Source organism: Rattus rattus, chromosome 16 (genome assembly GCF_011064425.1).
Source record: "Rattus rattus isolate New Zealand chromosome 16, Rrattus_CSIRO_v1, whole genome shotgun sequence".
Classification (NCBI taxonomy): domain Eukaryota; kingdom Metazoa; phylum Chordata; class Mammalia; order Rodentia; family Muridae; genus Rattus; species Rattus rattus.
In genome coordinates this window covers 15,776,619-15,799,740 of record NC_046169.1, presented here as the reverse complement: position 1 = coordinate 15,799,740, position 23,122 = coordinate 15,776,619, and the positions used below count along the sequence as shown (strand labels likewise).

General features: G+C 38.3%; 1 protein-coding gene and 1 pseudogene across 1 annotated transcript in view; one reads left to right on the top strand and one right to left on the bottom strand.

Moving 5' to 3' along the window:
* LOC116885902 (NXPE family member 3-like) overlaps positions 1–23,122 on the bottom strand; it is a 460,690-nt gene that overhangs the window by 310,209 nt on the left and 127,359 nt on the right. The gene's annotated exons all lie outside the window — the stretch shown is intronic.
* LOC116885726 overlaps positions 1–23,122 on the top strand; it is a 34,026-nt pseudogene that overhangs the window by 5,735 nt on the left and 5,169 nt on the right.

Here is a 23,122-nt window from a genome sequence, read left to right as displayed (position 1 = left end):
AGTGTATCTGTTTTAATGTGGAGGCCCTTGATCCACTTGGACTTACGCTTTGTACAGGGTGATAAGAATGGATCAATCTGCATTCTTCTAGAAGCTGACCTCCAGCTGAACCAGCACCATTTGTTGAAAATGTTATCTTTTTTCCATTGGATGGTTTTAGTCAAAAATCAATTGAGCATAGGAGTGTGGGTTCATTTCTGGGTCATCAATTCTATTCCACTGGTCTATCTTCCTGTCTCTGTACCAATACTATACAGTTTTTATCACTATTGCTCTGTAATACTGCTTGAGTTCAGGGATAGTGATTCTTCCAGAAGTCCTTTTATTGTTGAGGACAGTTCTAGCTATCCTGGGTTTTTGTTATTCCAAATGATTTTGCAAATTGTTCTGCCTAAGTCTCTGAAGAATTGGATTAGAATTTTGATGGGGATTGCATTGAATCTGCAGATCACTTTTGGTAAAATGGCCATTTTTACTGTATGAATCCTGCAAATCCATGAGCATGGGAGATCTTTCCATCTTCTGAGATCTTCTTCAATTTCTTTCTTCAGAGGCTTGAAGTTCTTATCATACAGATCTTTCACTTGCTTAGTGAAAGTCACACTGAGGTATTTTATATTATTTGAGACTATTATGAAAGGTGTCGTTTCCCTAATTTCTTTCTCAGCTCATTTCTCTTTTGTGTAGATTAAGGCTACTGATTTATTTGAGATAATTTTATACCCAGCCACTATGCTGTAGGTATTTATCAGGTTTAGTATTTCTCTGCTGGAACTTTGGGATCACTTAAATATACTCTCATGTTATCTACAAATAGTGATATTTTGACTTCTTCTTTTCCAGTCTGTATCCCTTTGATCTACTTTTGTTGTCTGATTGCTCTGGCTAGGACTTCGAGAACTACACTAAATAAGTAGGTAGAGAGTAGGCAGCTTTGTCTAGTCCCTGATTTGAGTAGGATTGCTTCAAGTTTCTCTCCATTTAGTTTAATATTAGTTACTGGTTTACTGTATATGCCTTTAACTATGTTTAAGAATGTGCCTTGAATTCCCGTTCTTTCCAGGACTTTTATCATGAAGGGATGTTGAATTTTGTCAAATGCTTTCTCAGCATCTAATGAGATGATCATGTGGTTTTTATATTTCACTTTGTTTATATAGTGGATTACGTTGATGGTTTTCTGTATATTAAACTATCCCTGCATTCTTTTTTTTTTTATTAACTTGAGTATTTCTTATATACATTTCGAGTGTTATTCTCTTTCCCGGTTTCCGGGCAAACATCCCCTCCTCCTCCCCTTCCTTATGGGTGTTCCCCCTCCCCACCTCCCCCCATTGCCGCCCTCCCCCCAACAGTCTAGTTCACTGGGGTTCAGTCTTAGCAGGACCCAGGGCTTCCCCTTCCACTGGTGCTCTTACTAGGATATTCATTGCTACCTATGAGGTCAGAGTCCAGGGTCAGTCCATGTATAGTCTATAGGTAGTGGCTTAGTCCCTGGAAGCTCTGGTTGCTTGGCATTGTTGTTCATATGGGGTCTCGAGCCCCTTCAAGCTCTTCCAGTTCTTTCTCTGATTCCTTCTACGGGGGTCCTATTCTCAGTTCAGTGGTTTGCTGCTGGCATTCACCTCTGTATTTGCTGTATTCTGGCTGTGTCTCTCAGGATCGATCTACATCCAGCTCCTGTCGGTCTGCACTTCTTTGCTTTATCCATCTTGTCTAATTGGGTGGCTGTATATGTATGGGCCACATGTGGGGCAGGCTCTGAATGGGTGTTCCTTCAGTCTCTGTTTTAATCTTTGCCTCTCTCTTCCCTGCCAAGGGTATTCTTGTTCCCCTTTTAAAGAATATCCCTGCATTCTTATGATGAAGCCTACTTGTTCATGATGGATGATTGTTTTGATGTGCTCTTGGATTCAGTTTGCAAGAATTTTATTGAGTATTTTTGCATTAATACTCATAAGGGAATTTGGTCTGAAGTTCTCTTTCTTTGTTGGGTCTTTTTGTGGTTTAGGTATAAGAGTAATTGTGGCCTCATAGAACGAATTTGGTAGCTCTCCATCTGTTTCATAGTTTGGATAGTATTGGTATGAGGTCTTCTAAGAAGGTCTGATAGAATTTTGCACTGAACCCATCTAAACCTGGGCTCTTTTTGGTTGGGAGACCTTTAATGACTGCTTCTATTTCCTTAGGAGTTATGGGGTTGTTTAACTGGTTTATCTGTTCCTGATTTAACTTCGGTACCTGGTATCTATCTAGGAAATTGTCCATTTCCTGCAGATTTTCAAGTTTTGTTGAATATAGGCTTTTGTAGTAGGATCTGATGTTTTTATGAATTTCCTCTGATTCTGTTGTTATGTCTCCCTTTTAATTTATTTTATGTATTTTTAAAGTACTTGATTCATTATTTTTCTTTTTTAAAAAAGTATTTCATCATTTTCAGTAATTTATTATTATTCCTTTAAAAACCTTTATGGGTATCTGAGTGTATGTATGAATGTATGTATGCAAATAAGTGTGTTTAGGAAAGTATTTAGGAGAATGTGTGCATATTTGTAAATGTATAATGTGATTACCTGTGTTTGTCGTGTGTTACTGTGTGTGAAGGTGTATGGGAGTGGGTGTGAACCTGAATATGAGAGTTTCATGAGTGTTAATTTTTAACCAGTGTATGTTTAAGAATGTATAAAAATGTGAATGTGTGTGTGTGTGTGTGTGTGTGTGTGTGCACGCGTGCGCACACGCCTATCTGTGGGTAGTGTAATATCAGGCTATTTGTTGAGTTCAGGAAATTTTTGTATTTATGATGATGGGATTACTGTATAGAGGATTTCACCCAGGTTATCTGAAAAAAGTAGCCAGTTCTCTTTTTTTTTTTTGATAGCCAGAGTCTCATTTTCTTTTCTTTTCTTTTCTCTCTCTCTCTCTTTTTTTTATTAACTTGAGTATTTCTTATTTACATTTTGAATGTTATTCCCTCTCCCGGTTTCCGGGCCAACTTCCCCCTAACCCCTCCCCCTCCCCCTCTATATGGGTGTTCCCCTCCCCATCCTCCCCCCATTACCGCCCTCCCCCCAACAATTACGTTCACTCAGGGTTCAGTCTTGCAGGACCCAGGGCTTCCCCTTCCACTGGTGCTCTTACTAGGATATTCAATGCTACCTATGAGGTCAGAGTCCAGGGTCAGTCCATGTATAGTCTTTAGGTAGTGGCTTAGTCCCTGGAAGCTCTGGTTGCTTGGCATTGTTGTACATATGGGGTCTTGAGCCCCTTCAAGCTCTTCCAGTTCTTTCTCTGATTCCTTCAACGGGGGTCCTATTCTCAGTAGCCAGTTCTCTTAATTGTCACATAATTCTCTCTCTCTCTCTCTCTCTCTCTCTCTCTCTCTCTCTCTTTCTCTCTCTCTCTCTCCTTTCTCTCTCTCTCTCTCTCTCTCTCTCTCTCTCTCTCTCTCCCCTCCTCCCCCTCCTCCCTACCTTCCTTCTGTTCCTTTTCTGTGGGGTGTATATTTTTAATTTACATTTCAAATGTAGTTCTCTTTCCAGGATTCCTTCCATAAACCCCCTATCCCATCCACCTTCCCTGCTACTATAAGGATATTCTCCCTCCCCAACCAGCCCCCCTTCCTGCCTCCCTGCTCTGACATTCCCCTACACTGGATGATCAAGTCTTGGCATGACCAAGGGCTTCTCCTCCCGTTGATGCCAAAGAAGGCTGTCTTCTACTACATATGCATTTGGAGCCGTGGGTATGTCCATGTTTAGTCTTGGGGTTGTGGTTTAGTCCCTAGAATCTCTGGTTGGTTGGTATTGTTGTTCTTATGTTCTTACAAGCAACTTCAATTCCTTCAATACTTTCTCTTAATCTTCCAACAGGAGCCCAGTTCTCAATACAATAGTTTGCTGCTAGCATTCGCCTCTGTATTTGTCACGCTCTGGCTAAGCCTCTCAGGAGACAGCTATTTCAAGCTCCTATCAGCATGCACTTCTTGGCTTCGTCAATATTGTTTAGTATTGTTGTGTGTATATATATGGGCTGGATCCCCACATGGGGCAGGCTTTGAATGGACATTCTTTCAATCTCTGCTCCAAACTTTCTCTGCATATGCCCTCCTATGAATATTTTTGTCCTCCTTTTGAGAAGGACTGAAGCATCCACACTTTGGTCATCCTTCTTCTTGAGTTTCATGTGGTCTACTGCCATACCATTTCTGCAACCACAATATGAACTTTTTATTTTCTAGCATTTCGAATGCTTTTTCCCCTGTAAGATATGATAGAGGAAAATAGTATGTGTTCCATTGCTAGAGGTTTACAATATTCATATTTATTTCATTGCTCCAATATGTGGACCTCAGGAACTGTGAAGTGTGCTATAGACACAGACCTGTTGGGAAAGGCCAGGATCATTGGGAATCTCACATTCAGAATATCTGATTCAGTAGAGCCTGTCTCCTACCATCACTGGATCCATCTATTTGTCAAATTAAAGAAATTAATCAAGTTAATAATTAAAAGAAAATGATTATTTCTTTTCTCACACACTTTATTGGCAATGGTAATTAATTGTCCAGAGAAGTCTGTTTAATCCTGATAATATACACACAGTACACTTGATGAACTTCAATTTCTAAGGATTGAATGAGCCCATATGCCATAGCCATATTCCAGAAATTTTACATCTCTCACTTGTAAAAATAAGTGCTCATAAATCCTCAGAAAGCTTGTATTTTATAATAATAAAATAACTGATAAATTTAATAAAAAATTCCTCAAGACATAAACAAATGAAAGAATTCAAGTGAAAACCAGGACATGGTATAAATGAGTATAAATAGCCAGAATTTGGAAAGAACCCAGATCCCCTTCAACAGAGGAATGGATACAGAAAATGTGGTACATCTACACAATGAAATATTACTCAGCTATCAAAAACAATGACTTTATGAAATTCATAGGCAAATGGAGGGAACTGGAAAATATCATCCTGAGTGAGGTAACCCAATCACAGAAAAACACACATGGTATGCACTCATTGATAAATGGATATAAGCCCAAATGCTTGAATTACCCTAGATGCACAGAACACATGAGACTCAAGAAGGATGACCAAAATGCGAATGCTTCACTCCTTCTTTAAAGGGAACAAAGAATACCCTTGGGGAGGGAATAGGGAGGCAAAGTTTAGAACAGAGGCAGAAGGAACACCCATTCAGAGCCTGCCCCACATGTGGCCCATACATATACAGCCACTAAACTAGATGAGATAGATGAAGCAATGAAGTGCAGGCCGACAAGAACCAGATGTAGATCTCTCCTGAGAGACACACCCAGAATACTGCAAATACATAGGCAAATGCCTGAAGCAAACCACTGAACTGAAAACGGACCCCCGTTGAAGGAATCAGAAAAGGACTGGAAGAGCTTGAAGGATTGAACATATGAACAACAATGCCAACCAACCAGAGCTTCCAGGGACTAAGCCACTACCCAAAGACTATATATGGATTGACCCTGGGTTCCAACCTCATACATAGCAATGAATAGCCTAGTAAGAGCACCAGTGGAAGAGGAAGCCCTTGGTCCTGCCAAGACTGAACCCCCAGTGAACCTGATTGCTGGGGGGAGGGTGGTAATGGGGAGAGGATGGGGAGGAGAAGCCCAAATAGAAGGGGAGGGGGAAGGGTTAAGGGGATGTTGGCCCAGAAACCTGGAAGGGGAATAACAATCAAAATGTAAATAAGAAATACTCAATTTAATAAAGATAAAAAAGAAATGTAAATAAGAAATACTCAAGTTAATAAAAATAAAAAAAGTCCAACAGTGTTCTAACAACTAGTGATTTGTAACTTGATTATCAAGAGTTTCAAACACTTGGGGGTTCAAATATTTACTGAGAAAGAAAGAAATGAAAATATTGAACCTGGTATCATCAAATTCGAAAGGGATTCACAAGGCAATGCAGTTTGTCTGTGGAGGAAATGATAAACCGACTCTTTTTTTCCTAATTATGGAACTTAGTCCAGCTGAGGATTTCATTGTTCAAATACAATGAGGACATCATTCCGTTCCAAATCTTTGGATAATACATAACACAGAGAATCACATTTATTATCTTACTTATACTTGAAAAGTTGACCTTATCATGAAAGTCACTGTTGCTTTTATTCCTACATCCAATGGATGGATATATATGTATACTGGTGATATATAATATACCAGGAATTCAATATTTTCTTTTTATGGCTCCTCATTTTTAGTAAGAAATTTTTATATAACCTTGAACGTATACTCATACAAAATATTGATGATGTGAAACAAACAGGTTGTAGTAACAAATCATAAATATATTTTAAAGACATTTTTAGCATACATAAAATTTGAATATATATTAAAAATAAGTTATGAACACTACTGAAGCTGGAGTGCTTAGTTTCATATACAAACTATGAAATGTAACTTGAATACTTAATACTGTATGATGTAAAATCTTCAATGGCTTCAGTGTTGATTATTATTTAGATATATTTTTCATTTTTCTTCTTCTAAGGATGTTCTTACCTTTATTATACAGCTTTCCTCAGATCATATTTTATTAATTTTATTTTTATTGATATTTTATGTATTTACCTTTCAAATGCTGTCCCCTTTCTACCCTCTCCCATATCCCCTTCACCCTCTTCCTGCTTCTATGAGGATGCTCCCATTGCCACCCACCCACTCCATCCTTTGTGCACTGGCATTACCATACATTGGGGAAACAAGCCTTCACAGGCTCAAGGACATTTCCTCCCACTGATATTGGACAATGCCATCCTCTGCCACATATGTGGCTGGAGTCATGCATCCCTCCATGTATACTCATTGGTTGGTGTTTTAATCCCTGGGAGATCTGGTAGTGTTTTGTTGGTTGATATTGTTGTTTCCTATGGTGTTGCAAACCCCTTCAACTCCTTAAGCATTTTCTCTAACTCCTCCATTGGGGTCCCCATGTAAAGTTCAATGGTTAGCTGCAACCATCCTCATCTGTACCAGTAGGGCTCTGGCAGAGCCTCTCAGTAGACAGGCATATCTGCCTCCTGTCAGAAAGCAGTTCTTGGCATCAGCAGTAGTGACTGGGTTTGGTAGCAGCATATGGGATAAATCCCAAGGTGTGGAGTCTCTCAATGACCTTTTCTTCATCCCCTAATCCACTCTTTGTCCCTGTATTTCTTCCTGAAAGTATTTTGTGCTCCTTTATAAAAAGGAATGAATCATCTGCTTTTTGGCCTTCCTTCTTCTTGACCTTCATATGATCTGTGAATTTTTTCTCAGGTATTCCAGGATTTTGGGCTAATATCCACCTAGCAGTGAGTGTATACCATGCATTTTCTTTTGTGAATGAGTTACCTCACTCAGGATGATATTTTCTAGTTTCATCCACTTGCCTATGAATTTCATGGAGCCATTGTTTTTGATAGCTGAGTAGTACTCCATTGTGCAAATGTACTACATTTTCTGTATGCATTCCTCTGTTGAAGGACATTTAGGTTCTTTCCAGCTTCTGGATATTTTAAATAAGGCTCCTGTGAACATAGTGGAACATGTGTCCTTGTTATATGTTGGAGCATGTTTTGGTCTGTACCTCATTTTTAATAGGATTATTTGATTCTTTGGAGTCTGTCTTGAGTTGTTTGTACATATTAGATATTAGTCCTCTATCAGATATAGAATTGGTAAAGAATTTTCCAAATCTGTTGGTTGCCATTTGTCCTATTGAAAGTGTCCTTCGACTTACAGAAGCTTTGCAATTTTATGTGATCCCATTTGTCAATTTTTGATATTAGAACATACATCGTTGGTGTTCTGTTCAGGAAATTTTCCTTTGTGCCTACGTATTTGGAGCTCTTCCTCACTTTCTCTTCTATTAGTTTCAGTGTATGTGGTTTGATATCGGGTCTTTGATCCAATTGGACTTGAGCTTTTTACAAGGTGATAAGAATGGGTGAATTTGCATTCTTCTACATGCTGACCTTCAATTCAACGAGCACTATTTGTTGAAAAGGCTGTCTTTTCCCATGGACATTTTTAGCTCCTTTGTCCAAGATCAAGTGACCATAGATGTGTGGGTTCATTTCTGGATCTTCAATTCGATTCCATTGACCTACCTGGCTGTCTCTGTAGCCTAACATGCAGTTTTCATCACTATTGCTGTGTAATACAGCTTGAGGTCAGGGATGGTGATTCCCCCATAACTTCTTTTATTGTTGAGAAGAGTTCTCATTTTCCTGGTGTGTTTCCTTTTCCAAATGAATCTGCAAATTGTTCTTTCTAATTCTATGAAGAATTGCATGAATTTTGATGGTGATTGCATTGAATTTGTAGATTGCTTTGGCAAAATGGGCATTTCTACTATATTAACCTGCCAATCCATGAGCATGGGAGATCGTTCCATCTTCTGAGATCTTTGATTTCTTTTTTCAGAAACTTGAAGTTCTTTTCATACAGATCTTTCACTTGTTTGGTTAGAGTCAAATAGTTATACTATTTGTGGCTATTGTGAAATGTGTCATTTCCCTAATTTCTCTCTTAGCTTGTTTATCCTTTGAGTAGAAGATGGCTACCAATTTGTTTGAGTTAATTTTATAACCAGCCACTTTGTTAAAGTTGTTTATCAGCTGTAGTAGTTCTCTCACAGAATTTTTGGGGTCCCTTAAGTGTACTATCATATCATCTTATCATCTGCAAAGAGTGATATTTTGACTTCTTCCTTTCAAATTTATCCCTTTGACCTGCTTTTGTTCTCTACTTGCTCTCGATAGAACTTCAAGTACTATATTGAATAGGTAAAGGGACAGTAGGCAACCTGTGTTTGATTATTTTTACTTCAATGTTTTTCATATTACATTTACTCAATATGAAACTTAAAGCCTTGGTTTATCATCATTTCCTGTACAGACTAACTGCATTGCCTTGTGAGTCCCTTTCCAATTTGATGATGCTAGGTTCAATGTTTTTATTTATTTCTTTCTCTGTAATACATGAACCCCAAAGTGTTCAAAATTCTTGATAATCAAGTTACAAATAACTAGTTCTTGGAACTCTTATGGCCCTTTATACTGATTAGCATCCTGGGTTTCACTTAATTTCATTCATTTGTTTTTGTCTTACAGAATTTTCTTTATTCAAATTTATGAATTTATGTAAAATTGTAAAATACTAGCTTTCTAAGATCAGCTCTGGGTGACAAACCAACTCCTTAGGTGTCATACTGTGCAAATAAGGAAAACCTTGAAATAAAAAAAATCAGACTCACAAGGAAATACAATACTGTTCACTGAAACAAAGGAAAACAAACGTTATATGAAAGGACAGAATTAACTTCTAAGCCCCCATTTGTGTAATGAACAATACACAAGATACAGAATGAGCAAAAGGAACATGTTCTCAGGGAGTCACAAAACTGTATCAGGAATGTTGAGGTAGAAAAAGATTAAAAACTGTATAGGCTCTTACATATTAACATTTTCAGATCCAAGCATTTAATATTGGAAGCCCAACCAATATTTCAATTCCTGGGGAAGACTATGCCTCCTGCACTAGCACTCCTCATTCACCTTTGCTGTATTTTGTCTTACTAAGGTGTCACAGCTTTTTACCTGTACATGTTAGCATGTCTATTTCTTATCATGTTCTGAATCATGCATGCAAGAAACATTATACAACTGTGCAGATTAAATTTTTTACATTTATGTATATATATATATACACACAGAGAGAGAGACAGAGAAAGAAAATGAGAATATGTAGCAGCTACCAAAGAAATTCATGTAGATGAAAGAATATGTAGAATTTGGAATATATAAATTTTCATAATTATGAACCAAATGACGAACTTACTTAAAAAACAAAGCGCAAAACATTTTAGATCTTAAAGTTTATAAAACAATATAATCTGAAAACAGAAACATTGATGTAGACAAGATGTATAAGGGATAGAAAATATCATCAAACACCTCAAATTTCACTAATTCATAATTACTCTCTAGCCCTAGACAAGCTTTCTACAAGTATAACCTTGGAAAGGGCATAGAACTTCTCTTTTCATTTCAGCTTTCATCAGGAACTCTTAGTATGTATTGGTTCAGTCTGGCCTTCTACAAGCTATACACTGCCAATCCCTCAAAACACATAAAATATATTTTTAGTCTTTTTTTTATGTTCTTTTTTTTATTAACTTGAATATTTCTTATATACATTTCGAGTGTTATTCCTTTTCCCGGTTTCCGGGCAAACATCCCCCTCCCCCCTCCCCTTCCTTATGGGTGTTCCCCTCCCCACCCTCCCCCTATTGCCGCCCTCCCCCCAACTGTCTAGTTCACTGGGGGTTCAGTCTTAGCAGGACCCAGGGCTTCCCCTTCCACTGGTGCTCTTACTAGGATATTCATTGCTACCTATGAGGTCAGAGTCCAGGTTCAGTCCATGTATAGTCTTTAGGTAGTGGCTTAGTCCCTGGAAGCTCTGGTTGCTTGGCATTGTTGTATATATGGGGTCTCAAGCCCCTTCAAGCTCTTCCAGTTCATTCTCTGATTCCTTCCACGGGGGTCCTGTTCTCAGTTCAGTGGTTTGCTGTTGGCATTCGCCTCTGTATTTGCTGTATTCTGGCTGTGTCTCTCAGGAGCGATCTACACTTCTGCACTTCTTTGCTTCATCCATCTTATCTAATTGGGTGGCTGTATATATATGGGCCACATGTGGGCAGGCTCTGAATGGGTGTCCTTCAGTCTCTGTTTTAATCTTTGCCTCTCTTCCCTGCCAAGGGTATTCTTGTTCCCCTTTTAAAGAAGGAGTGAAGCCTTCACATTTTGATCATCCGTCTTGAGTTTCATTTGTTCTAGGCCACTAGGGTAATTCAAGCATTTGGGCTAATAGCCACTTATCAGTGAGTGCATACCATGTATGTCTTTCTGTGATTGGGTTAGCTCACTCAGAATGATATTTTCCAGTTCCAACCATTTGCCTACGAATTTCATAAAGTCGTTGTTTTTGATAGCTGAGTAATATTCCATTGTGTAGATGTACCACATTTTCTGTATCCATTCCTCTTGAAGGGCATCTGGGTTCTTTTCCAGCTTCTGGCTTATAAATAAGGCTGATGATGAATATAGTGGAGCACGTGTCTTTTTTATATGTTGGGGCATCTTTTGGGTATATGCCCAAGAGAGGTATAGCTGGATCCTCAGGCAGTTCAATGTCCAATTTTCTGAGGAACCTCCAGACTGATTTCCAGAATGGTTGTACCAGTCTGCAATCCCACCAACAATGGAGGAGTGTTCCTCTTTCTCCACATCCTCGCCAGCATTTGCTGTCACCTGAGTTTTTGATCTTAGCCATTCTCACTGGTGTGAGGTGAAATCTCAGGGTTGTTTTGATTTGCATTTCCCTGATGACTAAAGATGTTGAACATTTCTTTAGGTGTTTCTCAGCCATTCGGCATTCCTCAGCTGTGAATTCTTTGTTTAGCTCTGAACCCCATTTTTAATAGGGTTATTTGTCTCCCCAAGGTCTAAATTTTTGAGTTCTTTATATTTTGGATATAAGGCCTCTATCTGTTGTAGGATTGGTAAAGATCTTTTCCCAATCTGTTGGTTTGCCGTTTTGTCCTAACCACAGTGTCCTTTGCCTTACAGAAGCTTTGCAATTTTTATGAGATCCCATTTGTTATGATTCTTTTTTTTTTTATTAACTTGAATATTTCTTATATACATTTCAGTGTTATTCCTTTTCCCTTGTTTCCAGAAACATCCCCTCCCCCTCCCTTCTATTAGTTTGGTGTTCCTCCCCACCCTCCCCTATTGCTGCCCTCCCCCAACTGTCTAGTTCACTGGGGTTCAGTCGTGTAACAGGACCCAGGGCTTCCCCTTCCACTGGTGCTCTTAACTAGGATATTCATTGCTACCTATGAGGTCAGAGTCCAGGTTCAGTCCATGTATAGTCTTTAGGTAGTGGCTTAGTCCCTGGAAGCTCTGGTTGCTTGGCATTGTTGTACATATGGGGTCTCAAGCCCCTTCAAGCTCTTCCAGTTCATTCTCTGATTCCTTCCATGGGGGTCCCGTTCTCAGTTCAGTGGTTTGCTGCTGGCATTCGCCTCTGTATTTGCTGTATTCTGGCTGTGTCTCTCAGGAGCGATCTGCACTTCTGCACTTCTTTGCTTCATCCATCTTATCTAATTGGGTGGCTGTATATATATGGGCCACATGTGGGGCAGGCTCTGAATGGGTGTCCCTTCAGTCTCTGTTTTAATCTTTGCCTCTCTCTCCATTTGTCGATTCTTGATCTTAGAGCATAAGCCATTGGTGTTTTGTTCAGGAAATTTTTTCCAGTGACCATGTGTTCCAGATGCTTCCCTAGTTTTTCTTCTATTAGTTTGAGTGTGTCTGGTTTGATGTGGAGGTCCTTGATCCACTTGGACTTAAGCTTTGTACAGGGTGATAAGCATGGATCGATCTGCATTCTTCTACATGTTGACCTCCAGTTGAACCAGCACCATTTGCTGAAAATGCTATCTTTTTTCCATTGGATGGATTTGGCTCCTTTGTTAAAAATCAAGTGACCATAGGTGTGTGGGTTCATTTCTGGGTCTTCAATTCTGTTCCATTGGTCTATCTGTCTGTCTCTGTACCAATACCATGCAGTTTTTATCACTATTGCTCTGTAATACTGCTTGAGTTCAGGGATAGTGATTCCCCCTGAAGTCCTTTTGTTGTTGAGGATAGTTTTAGCTATCCTGGGTTTTTTGTTATTCCAGATGAATTTGCAAATTGTTCTGTCTAACTCTTTGAAGAATTGGATTGGTATTTTGATGGGGATTGCATTGAATCTGTAGATCGCTTTTGGTAAAATGGCCATTTTTACTATATTAATCCTGCCAATCCATGAGCATGGGAGATCTTTCCACCTTCTGAGGTCTTCTTCAATTTCTTTCTTCAGTGTCTTGAAGTTCTTATTGTACAGATCTTTTACTTGCTTGGTTAAAGTCACACCGAGGTACTTTATATATTTTGGGTCTATTTGAAGGGTGTCGTTTCCCTAATTTCTTTTCGAGAGTCTACTTTTGAGTTAATTTTATACCCAGCCACTTTGCTGATTTTGATATCAGCTTTAGTAGTTCTCATGGAACTTTTTGGGATCAAATATACTTATGATGCAAATATGATTTTTGACTTCTTCTTTCCGATCTGTATCCCTTGACCTCCTTTTTGTTGTCTGATTGCTCTGGGTAGAACTTCAAGAACTAGATTGAATAAGTATGCAGAGAGTGGGCAGCCTTGTCTAGTCCCTGATTTTAGTGGGATTGCTTCTAGTTTCTTTCCATTTAGTTTAATGTTAGCCACTGGTTTGCTGTATATGGCTTTTACTATGTTTAGGTATGGGCCTTGAATTCTATTCTTCCAGGACTTTTATCATGAAGGGGTGTTGAATTTTGTCAAATGCTTTCTCAGCATCTAATGAAATGATCATGTGGTTTTGTTCTTTCAGTTTGTTTATATAATGGATCACGTTGATGGTTTTCTGTATATTAAACCATCCCTGCATGCCTGGGATGAAGCCTACTTGATCATGGTGGATGATTGTTTTGATGTGCTCTTGGATTCGGTTTGCCAGAATTTTGTTGAGTATTTTTGCATCGATGTTCATAAGGGAAATTGGTCTGAAGTTCTCTTTCTTTGTTGGGTCTTTGTGTGGTTTAGGTATAAGAGTAATTGTGGCTTCATAGAAGGAATTCGGTAGTGCTCCATCTGTTTCAATTTTGTGGAATAGTTTGGATAATATTGGTATGAGGTCTTCTATGAAGGTCTGATAGAATTCTGCACTAAACCCGTCTGGACCTGGGCTCTTTTTGGTTGGGAGACCTTTAATGACTGCTTCTATTTCCTTAGGAGTTATGGGGTTGTTTAACTGGTTTATCTGTTCCTGATTTAACTTCGTACTGGTATCTGTCTAGGAAATTGTCCATTTCCTGCAGATTTTCAAGTTTTGTTGAATATAGGCTTTATAGTAAGATCTGATGATTTTTTTGAATTTCCTCTGAATCTGTAGTTATGTCTCCCTTTTCATTTCTGATTTTGTTAATTTGGACACACTCTGTGTCCTCTCGTTAGTCTGGCTAAGGGTTTATCTATCTTGTTGATTTTCTCAAAGAACCAACTTTTGGTTCTGTTGATTCTTTCTATGGTCCTTTTTGTTTCTACTTGGTTGATTTCAGCTCTGAGTTTGATTATTTCCTGCCTTCTACCTCCTGGGTGTATTTGCTTTTTTTGTTCTAGAGCTTTTAGGTGTGCTGTCAAGGTGCTGACATATGCTCTTTCCTGTTTCTTTCTACAGGCACTCAGCGCTATGAGTTTTCCTCTTAGCACAGCTTTCATTGTGTCCCATAAGTTTGGGTATGTTGTACCTTCATTTTCATTAAATTCTAAAAAGTTTTTAATTTCTTTCTTTTTTTCTTCCTTGACCAGGTTATCATTGAGTAGAGCATTGTTCAATTTCCACGTATATGTGGTCATTCTTCCCTTATTGTTATTGAAGACCAGCTTTAGGTCGTGGTGGTCCGATAGCACGCATGGGATTATTTCTATCTTTCTGTACCTGTTGAGGCCTGTTTTTTGACCAATTATATGGTCAATTTTGGAGAAAGTACCATGAGGAGCTGAGAAGAAGGTATATCCTTTTGCTTTAGGGTAGAACGTTCTATAAATATCCGTTAAGTCCATTTGGCTCATGACTTCTCTTAGTCTGTCTACGTCTCTGTTTAATTTCTGTTTCCATGATCTGTCCATTGATGAGAGTGGGGTGTTGAAATCTCCTACTATTATTGTGTGAGGTGCAATGTGTGTTTTGAGCTTTAGTAAGGTTTCTTTTACGTATGTAGGTGCCCTTGTATTTGGGGTATAGATATTTAGGATTGAGAGTTCATCTTGGTGGATTTTTCCTTTGATGAATATAAAGTGTCCTTCCTTATCTTTTTTTTGATGACTTTTAGTTGAAAATTGATTTTATTTGATATTAGAATGGCTACCCAGCTTGCTTTCTTCCGACCATTTGCTTGGAAAGTTGTTTCAGCCTTTCACTCTGAGGTAGTGTCTGTCTTTGTCTCTGAGGTGTGTTTCCTGTAGGCAGCAGAATGCAGGGTCCTCGTTGTATCCAGTTTGTTAATCTATGTCTTTTTATTGGGGAGTTGAGGCCATTGATGTTGAGAGATATTAAGGAATAGTGATTATTGCTTCCTGTTATATTCATATTTGGATGTGAGGTTGTGTTTGTGTGCTTTTCTTCTCTTTGTTTTGTTGCCAAGACGATTAGATTCTTGCTTCTTCTAGGGTATAGCTTGCCTCCTTATGTTGGGCTTTACCATTTATTATCCTTTGTAGTGCTGGATTTGTAGAAAGATATTGTGTAAATTTGGTTTTGTCATGGAATATCTTGGTTTCTCCATCTATGTTAATTGAGAGTTTTGCAGGATACAGTAGCCTGGGCTGGCATTTGTGTTCTCTTAGGGTCTGTATGACATCAGTCCAGGATCTTCTGGCCTTTCATAGTTTCTGGCGAGAAGTCTGGTGTGATTCTGATAGGTCTGCCTTTATATGTTACTTGACCTTTTTCCTTTACTGCTTTTAATATTCTTTCTTTATTTTGTGCGCTTAGTGTTTTGACTATTATGTGACGGAGGTGTTTCTTTTCTGGTCCAATCTATTTGGAGTTCTGTAGGTTTGTATGCCTATGGGTATCTCTTTTTTTAGGTTAGGAAGTTTTCTTCTATGATTTTGTTGAAGATATTTACTGGTCCTTTGAGCTTGGGAGTCTTCACTCTTCTTCTATACCTATTATCCTTAGGGTTTGATCTTCTCATTGAGTCCTGATTTCCTGTATGTTTTGGACCAGTAGCTTTTTTCCGCTTTTACATTATCTTTGACAGTTGAGTCAATGATTTCTATGGAATCTTCTGCTCCTGAGATTCTCTCTTCCATCTCTTGTATTCTGTTGGTGAAGCTTGTATCTACAGCCCTTGTCTCTTTTCTTTTGGTTTTCTATATCCAGGGTTATTTCCATGTGTTCTTTTTTTGATTGCTTCTATTTCCATTTTTAATTCCTTCAACTGTTTGATTGTGTTTTCCTGAATTCTTTCAGGGATTTTTATGATTCCTCTCTGTAGGCTTCTACTTGTTCTCTAAGGAGTTCTTCACGTCTTTCTTGAAGTCCTCCAGCATCATGATCAAATATGATTTTGAAACTAGATCTTGCTTTTCTGGTGTGTTTGGATATTCCATGCTTGTTTTGGTGGGAGAATTGGGTCTGGCATGATGCCATGTAGTCTTGGTTTCTGTTGCTTGTGTTCTGAGCTTGCCTCTCGCCATCAGATTATCTCTAGTGTTACTTTGTTCTGCTATTTCTGACAGTGGCTAGACTGTCCTATAAGCCTGTGTGTCAGGGAGTGCTGTAGACCTGTTTTCCTGTTTCTTTCAGCCAGTTATGGGGACAGAGTGTTCTGCTTTCGTGTAGTTTTGCCCTCTACAGGTCTTCAGCTGTTCCTGTGGGCCTGTGTCTTGAGTTCACCAGGCAGGTCACTTGCAGCAGAAAAAGTTGGTCTTACCTGTGGGTCCCGAGGCTCAAGTTCGCTCATGGGTGCTGCCCACGGGCCTCTGCGGTGGCAGCAACCGGGAAGATCTGCGCCAGCCTTTTCCGGGAGCCTCCAGGCACCAGGGTTCCAGATGGCCTCCGTGTTTTCCTCTGAATCAGTAATGTGCAGAGAGCAGTCTCTTCTGGTTTCAAGAGGCGGTCTGCCTCTCTGAAGGTTTAGCCTCCCTCCCACGGGATTTGGGTGCAGAGAACTGTTTATCCGGGTCTGTTTCCTTCAGGTTCCGGCAGCGTGTCTCAGGCAGGGCTCCTGCCACTCCTGGGCCCTTCCCCCACGGGAGCCCAGAGGCCTATACACAGTTTCCTTGGGCCAGGGATGGGCAGGTGGGGCAATGTTGCATGGTCTCTTCCGCTTCTGCCCCAGGAGTGCCCACCTGACTAGGCGAGGTCTCTCTCCTCGGGTTTTGGGAGCAGAGAGCTGTCATATTTTTAGTCTTATAACAGGTAGACATCCCATGTTAAAGATGAACACGTAGTTGCTGGTTGTTTCCTGAAAGGAATATAGACTTATTCATCTATGCTCAAATATTTACAAAGGCATTAGTCCCCATAGGAGCTGCTAAACAAGACAGGAACATGTGCCAATGACACATGAGCAATCTTGGGAAAGAAGATGCAGTTCAAACATTGAAGCTCTGAGAGGGTGTGTTCATTCAGTACATAAAAGTGAATGTATTCAGTTGAACGACCCAATGGTGATTTGAGATTATGTTCTAATGATCCCTATGTTTTCTACACAGGATTAACCCGCAAAACTACCAATATGTGATGGCCTTAACTTTTGCCATAGAGGAGATCAACAGAAACCCCATTCTTTTACCTAACATGACGCTTGGATTTAATATTCACAGTGCTGGGTCCTTTGAAAGTGAGACAGTAGTAAGTTTCCTCAACTGGCTCACAGGGCAGAACAGACTCATTCCAAACTATACATGCAAAACCAAGGAAAAATCTGTGGCTGCCATCACAGGAACAACATGGGAAATTTCTTCCTTAATTGGCATATTTTTGGGTCTTTATAAATATCCACAGGTGAGATTAGATGCATGAGGAAGAAAGGAAAATATTCTCATTTGATTCTATAATTTGTATACCATGAGAAATCATAAGGGAATGATTCATTTTTGTATGATTCAAAATAATAGTATTGAGCTGGAATACAGCAAAAAATGACAGTGCAACCAGGAGGATAAAAGTTCGGATGCCAGCTTCACAGTTACCCTCATGACAGCAAAGCAGATAAAAGATAATCCCTGTGTCCACCTTATCTTCTCTCCAGGTCAAAAGAAATGAAGCCCAGGGATGAAGAGAGACCCTACCTCAGAAGAATATGTGGAAAAAAAGTAGAGAACACCTGCTGCCCTCTTTTAGCCTTCACATGCATACATATGCTATATGCACTGTAGAAATGTGGGCACACACATTTTTATGTACACACACACACACACACACACACACACACACACACACACACACACGGAGTCAGTGAACCAAGTGAGCGAACATTCCTTCAAAATACATACCTTTAAAGCTACATACTTTGAGCTATTACTGTATTCACATTTCTTCTGTTTGAAATGTACATATAGGCCTTAAGATATACACATGTGTGTACAATAAAAGTGAGTATTTCAACTCATTTTCCAGAATCATATCCCAGTACTAGACTTGACGTTAAATAAAAATTGGATTTCTAAACTTTAAGTCACTGTGTTATGAACAATGTTTCTGCGATTTCCAGAACCTCCTCATTAATGTCTATCCCTACTATCATTTTTACAGCTGAGCATTGGACCATTTGAACCAAGTATGAATAACTCTGAGAAGTTTCCTTTTCTGTATCAGATGGCTGCCAAAGAATCTTCTTTGGCCTTAGGCATGGTCTCATTGTTTGTCCATTTCAAATGGAATTGGGTGGGGCTGGTCATCTCAGAGGATGAGAATGGTGTTAACTTTGTCACAGACTTGATTCCACAAATGGAAAGAAACACAGTCTGTGTAGCCTTCTGGAACTTATCCCAGTTACTCAATATGATGGACCTGATAACGCTTTTATGAATATTCTATTATTCGGATTATGAGATACCCAGCCAAAGTTGTTATCGTGTCACGCTAACACTGACTCTTCCAGGTGTTGCTGTTTAGAAGATGGGAATATATACTCATGGAGAATCTGGGTTACACTTCACAGTGGAAGTCATCACTTATGAGACATTTAATTCTTGACTCATTCCATGGAACTCTCATCTTTCACAATGCCAGGTGATATTTCTACTTTTAAAGAGTTTGTAAAGACAGTGAGACCTTTCCAAATACCCAGATGACATTTTTCTTCAAGCAGACTGTGGGAGATTTACTTTGGACTGTGCAATATCTTATGCTACCTGTAAATCATTAAAAATTGTTCATCTAGAGGTAACTTGGGATTGTTACCTTGGTACCACTTTGACATAGCTGTAGGGTACTGGCAGTTACCACATTATACAATGCTGTATATGTTGTGGCCCACACCATACAAAAGATGCTTACACAAAAAAGGAGACCTACAAGGAATGAAAACTTGAGGCAGTATGGATTTTCCCTTGAAGGTAATGGTTTTACTTTGATTCTGTAGACTGTCATAAATGTAACTTTTGAATTGACCCACACATACTCTAAAAACAAATACCATGTGGGGATCTTTCTAGAAGACAAGTTTTCAGACTATTTAACTGACTGGAAGAAAAATCTATATCTGGGTGAAACTGAGTGTCACCTTCCCAATCATACAGAAATAAAAACCAAGATAAAAAATGTTTCTGTTAAAGGTGCTGTCAGTCTCATACACTTCTAAGGTTCTGAACAGTAAAATCTGAATCTTTTCCCACCTTGTTCTTATATGTGAAAAGGAGTGACATCATATTTAAGGTCCTAAAAATTGTACAGTACCAGCAAGTGAAATATTCTTAAAATATCTCATGAAACTGTATCAACTAATCAACTATAGATTATTTCTTAAATTTGTTTCATTTGCTCTCATAAAATATGTGGACAAAGGCCATATATGAGAAATGGTTTCATTTACTTCAACTAAGACATTATAGACCAGCATCAGGATGGGCTCAATTTGACAGTATTTTAATGAAGCTTGCCACATAAATTTCCATAATGAAGAGCAATAAGCTATGAGTATGCTATTACACAGCTGGCTACCTTCAGTATATTCAGTTCAGGAACAGATTATGAAATGAACCTGCTTTAATTAAGGATGGGTATTCACACCTCACTTAACCCAAATGCCAAAAACTCACATAGACATAATCAGAGTACAAAATATCCGAGACAATTTTACACTGATAACACAAAACCAGATGCCTGTAGACTATCAGTCATATATGCAAAATGTCCATGCTCACCAGTGCTCACCAGTGCTGAAAACCATTAGGATGCATTAGCAACAGTAGATTTATCTCACTATCCTGTTAAAATACTATTACGGTATTTATGATGTCAATTAAATATAAGTATACACATTTCCCAATCATATATGCCTAATGTTATTTCATTGTAATTGGGATCAATGAATATGTGAATGTGACATAATTCAGACTCTTATAAATTACCATTATGAATCATAAATCTTCCGTAGCTGAGCTCCCTGCTGAAGAATATTAAATTCATGAATCCTGGTGGAGATCCAATATCTTTGAATCCTTCAGAGAAATTGCACATAGATTATGACATTCTGAACTTCTGGGATTTTCCACAAGGTCTTACATATAAAGTGAAAGTAGGAACATTTTCTCCATATTTTCCACCTGGTCAACAATTGGCGATTTCTGAGGACAAGATAGAGTGGAGTATAGGAGTGGAGCATCAGGTGGGTGGAATCTTACACTATTCTGTAGAGAACACAGGTAAAAATCATGAAAATGCCTTGGTGAGACTAATGCCTCCTCATAAATTAAAAGATGAATCTAAAGATAAAGTTACAAACTTACTTTCCATGTTCAAGTGTTTCTTAATGTGATTACGTTTGCCGAGAATTAGCACATTCTTACCAGGGTTATGCATGATTATATATATATGTATATATATGTATATATGTATATGTATATATGTATATAGATAAATATATATATTTATTCTGTTGATAAGTATATATAATATATAGATAATGTGTATTTTAATAACATAAATTAATATAAATAAATAGAATGAACATGCACAATATTAAATTCATTATTACCCAATCCTGTACTATAGTTACCAGGCTAATTCTTTATGTCCTCATTTCTCTAATATCCACAGATTCCTGTCTCTGTATGCAGTGAAAGTTGTGGTCCTGGATTCAGAAAATCTCTTCAGGAAGGGAAAGCCGCTTGCTGTTTTGATTGTGTCCCATGTCCAGAAAATGAAATTTCCAATGGAACAGGCAAGTGCGTGCATTAACGAGGAGGTTCTCACCACTGTTTTTAATCCACATACTGAAGGTGAAATCATGCACAAGAGATGTACACAGATTATATTCTTAAGATATTGTCCTCATAATTAATAGTTATATTCAACAATATAGCTCCTTGTTATAGTCTACATTTAGGGATTTATAGGATTACAAGCCATATTTAATTCAGTTAATACTTGTTGATAATGTGAAAGGATGCTAAGAATAAATTTTTTCCATAGAATTTAACAAGTGGATTTTAGATATAAATAATTATGTCTAGTTTTGTCCAGTCTTTTTGACCGATATTAGCACCATATTAAAACCATAAAAAAACCATTAATCTGTCACAAGGTCTAACTTTAAAATTCCCAGAACAAATCCTGAATTAGATATGATATTAATAGACAGTAGATTTGTCTTAATTAATTCAGTCATTGGAGAGATGGCTTAATAGTTAATAGAAGGATCTTCCCTTTTTGTGGAAATGGGTGTGAACTCCACTAATTCTATGATGGCTTGAAAGTCTTTGTAATTCCAGACCCAAGGATCTGATACCACATTTTGACCAATCTTGATAGCATACTCATTTCTGGCACAGACCAACATATAGTAAAAATATTCAATCCAAACAGCATGGGTACTAATAGATTCATATGTCTAATATATAACAATACATGGCATAAAATCCTTCCAATGTAAAATCCTGTTTCCTGATATCTGTAGTTCAAATAAGTAGGTAATAAAATCTGTGGAGATGCACAATTAGGGTTATGTGCAAATTCCTGCAGAAAGAAGTAAGTGATGCTACACACATGTAAGAGTTCATCATGGCTTTTTAAAAACGTTTGAACCAGGATATAAGATGACTAAAGGACATCATAAATGTTTCTTAGTATTGTCAGATATGACTGAGTATAATTGTTAAATCAGTAAATATTGTATTTCTTGAATAAAACCCACACCCCAAAATTTAATAGATCAATCTTTTGAATATCATTGTACTGACTGGTTTTGTGTGTCAACTTGACACAAGCTGGAGTTAACACAGAGAAAGGAGCCTCAGTTGGAGAAATGCCTCCACAGATCCAGCTGTAAGGTATTTTCTTAATTAGTGATCAAGGAGGGAGGGCCCCTTGTGCGTGATAGCATCCCTAGGCTGGAAGTCTTGGGTTCTACAAGAGAGCAAACTGAGGAATCCAGGATAAGCAAGCCAGTAAGAAACATCCCTCCATGGCCTCTGCATCAACTCCTACTTCCTCACTTTCTTGAATTTAGTCCTGATGTCCTTTAAGTGATGAAAGCGACGGAAGTGTAAGTTAATAAAACCTTTTCCTCCCAACTTGACTCTTTTGCTGATGTTTGTGCAGGAATAGAAACCATGTCTAATTCAATCATGTATATACAATTATTATTATATATACATTATAAATCACACATGCAATGCATGCATGCAATGGTGCACATAATATAATGGTGCATTATGTGCAATGGACATGTGATGACAATAATGTAATGTTGGCTCCATCCTTGAAATGTAGCTATTTATAGACATGATAAAGGAAAATGTATTCTACCGCTAATATAATATTCACAGAAAAGAGACTGTAACTAGTTCTACTAAATCAGGCACAGGAAAATATTATTCAACATCTACTTTTTGATCTAAATTTTTTTGAAATCTTATCTTCGAGAAGTAGGGCAATGAAATAGACAAAGGAGGTGCAGAATAGAAAAGAGAAATTCAAAAGCATCTGTACTTAAACAGACAGTATATATGCCTAATAGACCTTGGAAGACTTTACCAGAAATATCTACAGCTGATGCAGTACATTCAGGAAAGCAACAAGACACAATATTAACTCAGAAAAAAATGCTTTTAAATAAAAACAAACTCCCTCAGGAAGCAAATAATGGGAACTGAATACACCTTATAATAATTAAAACTATGGAGGAACTGAGTACACGGAAATATTTCAACACTGAAGTAAGTAATTGAAAAACCCACTGAAGGTAAAAATAACTCCTTCCA